The sequence below is a fragment of the Arvicola amphibius genome, chromosome 7 (assembly GCF_903992535.2).
Source record: "Arvicola amphibius chromosome 7, mArvAmp1.2, whole genome shotgun sequence".
Classification (NCBI taxonomy): Eukaryota; Metazoa; Chordata; class Mammalia; order Rodentia; family Cricetidae; genus Arvicola; species Arvicola amphibius.
This window is the reverse complement of record NC_052053.1, coordinates 43,037,756-43,044,102: the sequence shown is the minus strand read 5'-3', so window position 1 is coordinate 43,044,102 and position 6,347 is coordinate 43,037,756. Positions and strand designations below refer to the sequence as shown.

The 6,347-nt window shown below is 45.8% G+C and overlaps 1 pseudogene; it reads left to right on the top strand.

The window, feature by feature from the left end:
- The first annotated feature begins 1,040 nt into the window (after nucleotides 1–1,040).
- On the top strand, nucleotides 1,041–3,355 carry LOC119819722 (annotated as a pseudogene).
- Nucleotides 3,356–6,347: the final 2,992 nt, after the last annotated feature.

Sequence of the window (6,347 nt, the reverse complement as noted above, 5' to 3'; positions counted from 1 at the left end):
TCACTGCATCATGGGTCTGCCTGGGTAGAGGTGAAGGGCTGATCTTTGGTCTGACCCATGTGCAGGATTTTTTCCTTGGGGTTCTGGACTGGTTCGCTCTTTGGACTGGGTTGGAATGGAGACACTATGGTCTGGGTCCTGGGCATCTTTATTAGTCAAAAAGGATATCCAGTCTCCCTCAGTTCATCTTCAGGTCACCACAGTAGGAAATGGGAGAGCACCAGCTGTGAGCTGTGATTGAGACGCTACCCTCTCGACCTGTTCCTGTTCTCTTCTGAGTCTCCACACCACGTGTGTTGGTTTTAAAGCGTACAGAAACAGCATGGGATGGCATCATGGCAGAGAACTGGCCCCACCTGACCACCCTGTGGCTTGCTGGTGGAGGACACATCTTGTCTTTTTTTCCTGCGTTCCTAAGCTGGTCTCAGCCTGCCTGTTGTCTGTGGCCCCAGGAGAGTTGGGGTTATATGGTTATCCCTTAGATATTTTGTACTTGCTCTGCAGAGAACTGCATCAAGTGCCTTACAGCATATAGCATGTGGGCGGTGGCCTCTCCCTGCAGCTTTTCATGAGGGCTGTGTGTGACCTGTGTGTCTTGTGACTTGTGCTTCTCTGAGGACTCTGGGCATCTTTACCAGATCATTGCTCTGGGATTTCTCCATAGGAAATGGCCATTTCTGTCCATTTTTCTACTTTCTTCCTTAGTAAGTTTCTGATCTTTCTAGTCCAGCGTTGTGGTGCACACCTTTAATCCCAGCACTTGGGAGGCAGAAACAGGAGGATCTCTGAGTTCGAGACCAGCCTGATCTACAGAGCTGAGTGCCAGGACAGGCTCCAAAGCTATACAGAAAAACTATGTCTGGAAAAAAAAAATTTCTGATCTTCTATCATTGATCCTTCATTGTGTTTGATCTTTTTTGTCTGAGACAAGGTTTCTCTGTATAGCTGTTCTGGCTGTCCTGGAACTCGCTTTGTAGATCAGGCTGGTCTTGAATTCAGAGATCCGCCTGTCTCTGCCTCCTGAGTGCTGGGATTAAAGGCGTGTGGTGTGCCAGCACCACTTGGTGTGGTATTTTTTTAAGGCAGTCTCTAGTCTGAGCTGGCCTCTAACTCTCCAAGTAGCCAAGGATAACTTTGAACTTCTGATCTTTCTGCCTCAGTCAAGTGCTGTCGTTCAAGTGTCTGCCACTGTCTCTGGCTTATGTGGTATTGGAGACTGAACTCCTTCCTCCTGCAAGCTCTCTACCAATCTCAGCCCCAGATGGGTAGATTGTTCCACCAGAGTTAAAGAGAAGTAGAGGGGCTGCGGGTGCACTACGTGGTAGAGCACACTTGTCATGCACAAGGCCCTGGGTTCCATCCTACTGTGTGTGATTCCAACACACACAAGATGGAACTGTGGTTGGCAAGAATAGAAAGATATCCACAGAGGGCTGGGCATGGTAGGCATGCACCTTCAGTCCCAGCACTCAATAGGCAGAGGCAGGTTGGATCTCTGTGAGTTCGAGGCCAGCCTGGTCTACAGAGCGAGTTCCAAGATAGCCAGGGCTACACTGAAAAACCCCATCTCAGGAAAAAAAGAAAAATAAAAATTTGATACCTAGATAATGTTTTCATAGATGCATGAAACACATTTTTTTTTCCAAATTGAATATTAACATGTACACACACATTCAGAATGATCTGCCTGGGGAAAAAAAGACTAACTATACCTAAGGGGAAAATGAAAAGTAAAAAATTCCTGTGGTTTTCATTGTTGTAGGCGATTATGTCCACATCACTTACAAAGCTATTGCCAAATCTGTCCAAGGAAGCAAAGTTTGAAAGGGGGCAAAATCTTGGAAAATTCAACAGGGGCATAGCAGAGCTTTCAGTAGGAGAAAACTGACATAATGTGGACTTTTGCTGTGAATTTTCTTTGCAAAATATAGGGAGAGGTTTGTCAATGGGCAGAAAATAAGAGAAGGCAGTGTGAATAGGCTTTTGCAGTCAGTATTCCTCACAGTATTGCACAGGGTCATCAGGAAAATGCTTAGTCTCTCTGGAACCAGTTTCAGAACTTTTCCGATTGCAGTGTGTCTTTCACATCCTGCATACCTGGCTCCTGAGTACACCCTCTCCCTGAGCTGAGACGACCAGCGAGACGTATTCCTTAGGAGCTGTTGTGTGTGCCGTCTTTAGTAAAGGAAACCTATATTTGAAGTCAACAAGCAGGACATTTACAAGAGCTTCAGTAGACAGTTGGGTCAGTTGAGCTGTTTAGGATCTAGCATGTCAAACTCTCGCTAAGTGTGACCCCAACTGTAAGACCCGACCCAGATCAGATGACAAAAACTCCCTTCTTCGATGATGTTGGTGCAGTCACACTTCAATATTTTGATACCTTATTCCAAAGAGATAATCTTCGGAAATCCCAGTTCTTCAAAGGATTGCCGAAGGTTCTGCCAAAGCTGCCCAAGCTTGTCATCGTGCAGAGAATTGCCTTGTTTGACTTTAGAATTTGTAAACCCTGATACGGTACCTTTTGTTTTGCCCACTGTTTTGCTGAGTGCTGAGGAGTGCACCAAAGAAGAATATGTCAGATGAATTCTTTCTGACCCTGGTCCTGTGTTTAAACAGCAGGAGCCAGTCCAGGTTTTGTTAATTTTTCTACAAAAATTGGATTTGCTCCTAACCAAAACCCCTCCTGACAGGATAAAGAACGGTGTGCTGCCCATGGTCTACAGAGCTCTGGAGGCGCCTTCCATTCAGATCCCGGAGCTCCGTCTGATCATCATCCCAACTTTTGCAGATCTCATAGACTACCCATCTATGAAAAATGCTTTGATTCCAAGAATTAAAAATGCCGGTTTACAAACATCCTCCCTTGCTGTTCGTGTGAATTCATTAGTCTGTTTAGGCAAGATTTTGGAGTACTTGGATAAGTGGTTTGTACTTGATGATATCCTACCCTTCTTACAAGGAGCCTGTGGTCCTCACGGGGAGTCTAGGTATTTATAAGTGTACTTTCACTCATAAGAAACTGGGAATCACCAAAGAGCAGCTGGCTGGAAAAGTACTTCCTCATCTCATTCTCCTCTGAGTATTGAAAACAATCTTAACCTCAATCAGTTCAGCTCTTTGATTGCTGTCATAAAGGAGATGCTGAGCAGACTGGAGTCTGAGCACAGGACTAAGCTGGAGCAGCTTCACGTGATGCAGGAGCAGCAGAGGTCTTTGGAGATAGGAATCAAGTGATGCTTCCGAGGAGACGTGTTACACATGCTGGAAGTCAGATTGATAAGGTCTTCAACAATATTGAGCAGACCTTCTAACTGGGGTGAATCAGAAAATAAAGATGGGCCTCATTTCGTAAGGTGAAAATGTCCCATCTGAGGAAAGACTTTAAAGGTCTCCAGACAGATGGTCCCTGTTGTCCTCAAACGCGAAATGCATACTTGATCTTGTTTCACAAAACGAGCTTGAGTCTTACTTTTTTTTCCTGATTTTTTGTCTACCAAGCAGATTAAGACTGTTATTTCAACCTCCTCAATACAGGTATAAAATTCGCAGCACTGCATTGTACCCTGGGCAGATGATGATGGATTTGTACTCTGATCACTATCTGGGCATCAAATGTACGTCCAGAATGACAGAGATTATTTTTTTTCTTTTTCTTTTTTTTCTGTTTTTGGTTTTTTCGAGACAGGGTTTCTCTGTGGCTTTGGAGCCTCTCCTGGAACTAGCTCTTGTAGACCAGGCTGGCCTCAGAGATCCACCTGCCTCTGCCTCCCGAGTGCTGGGATTAAAGGCGTGCGCCACCATCGCTGGCCCGGGACAAAACTTCTTATGGCCAGGAGCATCTAGAATTGTAAAATGATTCTTTTTGGTTTCAAAATAGGCACAGCCTACTTCTACTGTTTTCCCCTTGTCTCGTTCTTTCTGGTTTGTGTCTAAGGTCCAAGACAAGTACCAAGTTTCTGGGTTTTTTTCTTTAGCTTCTTGTTGGTATTTCTCAAGTTTCCTTTTGTCAACCATTCCAGTCAAATACATTCAACATGCCCAGTGAACACTGCATTTACATGTTCTTTCTTAGGAGCCTGGTGGTGCCACCACTGACTTAGGTTTTGGTATTTCTTCCCCCTCCATTTCTGACAGTTGGTTTTCTTTTTTTAAAAAAAAATAAATGTGAGTCATCATTGAGTGAAGGTTCAAATTCAGCTGTTAGCATGGACCTTTCAGAAACTGTTGTAGAAAATGGAGAGAAGAAATGTCCCCAAAGGAATCATGGGAGCACAAAGAAGAAATGATTGAAGCAGAGCCAGGGGTGTTCCTCAGGAGATGGAAGACCACCAGAGGAAAGTGCCCAAGAAATGACAGCTGGCTACAGATGCCTTATTTTTGGTTTTTCGTGACTGGGTTTCTCTGTGTAGCTTTGGAGCCTGTCCTAGAACTAGCTCTTGTAGACCAGGCTGGCCTCAAACTCACAAAGATCTACCTGCCTCTTCCTCCCGAGTGCTGGGATTAAAGGCGTGTGCCACCACCACCCAGCTTACAGATGTCTTTTAAAAATGCCTTTTAATATGTGTTTGGTGTGTATGGATGGAAGTGACTTTGGAACGGGGTAATGGATGGAGCTGGGAGGACGAGAAAAGGCCTGGATTTCCATCTGGTGTCTGGGAGACTCTGGTGCGGTGCAGAAGAGAGCCCTGGGAACTTCTGCAGTGTGTTGTGGCTGCCTCCTGGCCATCGTGTTGCGGGTGCATCTCATGCAGCAACAGAGCCCCATCGTGTTGCAGGTGCATCGCATGCAGCAGCTGAGCCATGGGGACCCCAGCTAGCCAGGAATGTTGCAGAGGTAGAGGGCCCTGGACATTACAGGGGCAAAACCACTGCCGACTGACCAGCGGGACAGCACCCAGTGCAACACCTGTCCCGGAGAACTGCAGTCAACAGTCCTGCTATGAGCTGCTAAACAGCAACTGTAAAACAGTTCTCCGGTGCTAGGATTGCACAGGGTTTGCCCTGATGGGTTTTGGATATTCTGGGGCCTGGTTCTTGCTGTGTCTCCAGTGTTTCTCCCTTCTGGAATAAACAGCCTATATGATGTCTGCCCCACAGGGGTTGGAGATGTTCCTTTGTCTCAAATTTTCTAGATGGCAGGGTATTTACATCCTGTGAATGTACCTTACCCACATCTGTTTCAGACAAGACTCTTGACTGGATCCACAACATGTGAACTGAAAAAAGATTTGGAGACTTTAGGGGCGCGGAGAGATGGTTCAGTTAAGTGACAACCGGATTTGAGTCTCGGAACCCATATGGTGGGTCAGAGCTCTCTAACTCCCGTACCCTGGGATCTGATGCCCTCTTCTGGCCTTCTCAGGCACTGCATACACCTGATACATCAATATGCATACACCCATACATATAAAACACCCATTCATATAAATAATTTTGTTTTTGGAGACAGGATTTCTCTGTGTAGTTCTGACTGTCCTGGAACTCGCTCTGTAGACCACACGGGCCTCAAACTCAGAGAGCAGCCTGCCTCTGACTCTAGAATTCTGAGATTAAGGTTGTGTGTCACCTCTTCCAGCAAAGTAATTTTTTAAAAATAAAAGATTTGTGAACTTTTTGGATAGGAATGTTTTTTGTTGTTGTTGTTGCTTGTTTTTCAAGACAGGTCCATAGCTGTCCTGGAACTTGCTTTGTAGGAAGAAGGCTGGCCTCAAACTCACAGAGATCTACCTGTTTTTGTCTCCCAAGTGCTGGAATTAAAGGGCATGTGCAACCCAGCCCAGTTAAGATTGATTTATTTTATCTGAATGCTCTACCTGCGTGCACACCTTTATTCCAGAAGAGGGCATCAGATCCCACTAGAGATGACTGGGAGCCACCTCGTGGTTTCCAGGAATTGAACTCAGAACAAGAACAGCCAGTGCTCTTAACTGCTGAGCCATCTCTCCAGCCTCTCGTGTTGAAATTTAGTGATCATTGTAACAATATTTAGCGAAAATTAGAGGGTAAAGGCCCCACCTTGATGATGCCATTATAGAAAGGTGAGTTCCAGCCCCTCTGGTTCTCTCTCCCACCAAACAGAGATGTGCTGCAGCTCTCACCGCATGTTGGCTCCTTCCTCCTGGACTTCCAGGCCCCCAGAGCTGCAAGCCAGTGACATTGTGGGTCACATGTTAGCTAGTCTCGGGTGTCCTTTTATAGCAGCAAGAATAGACGACGAGGAGACTATTTTGTTTCACCCAAATTCATATGTGGAAACGTCTCCAATGAGACCGTGTTTGGAGGTGTTTTAGAGGTAGATCGTGAAGACAGAACTGTCGTGGGCCTGGGAGAGTGTGCTCGTGCCT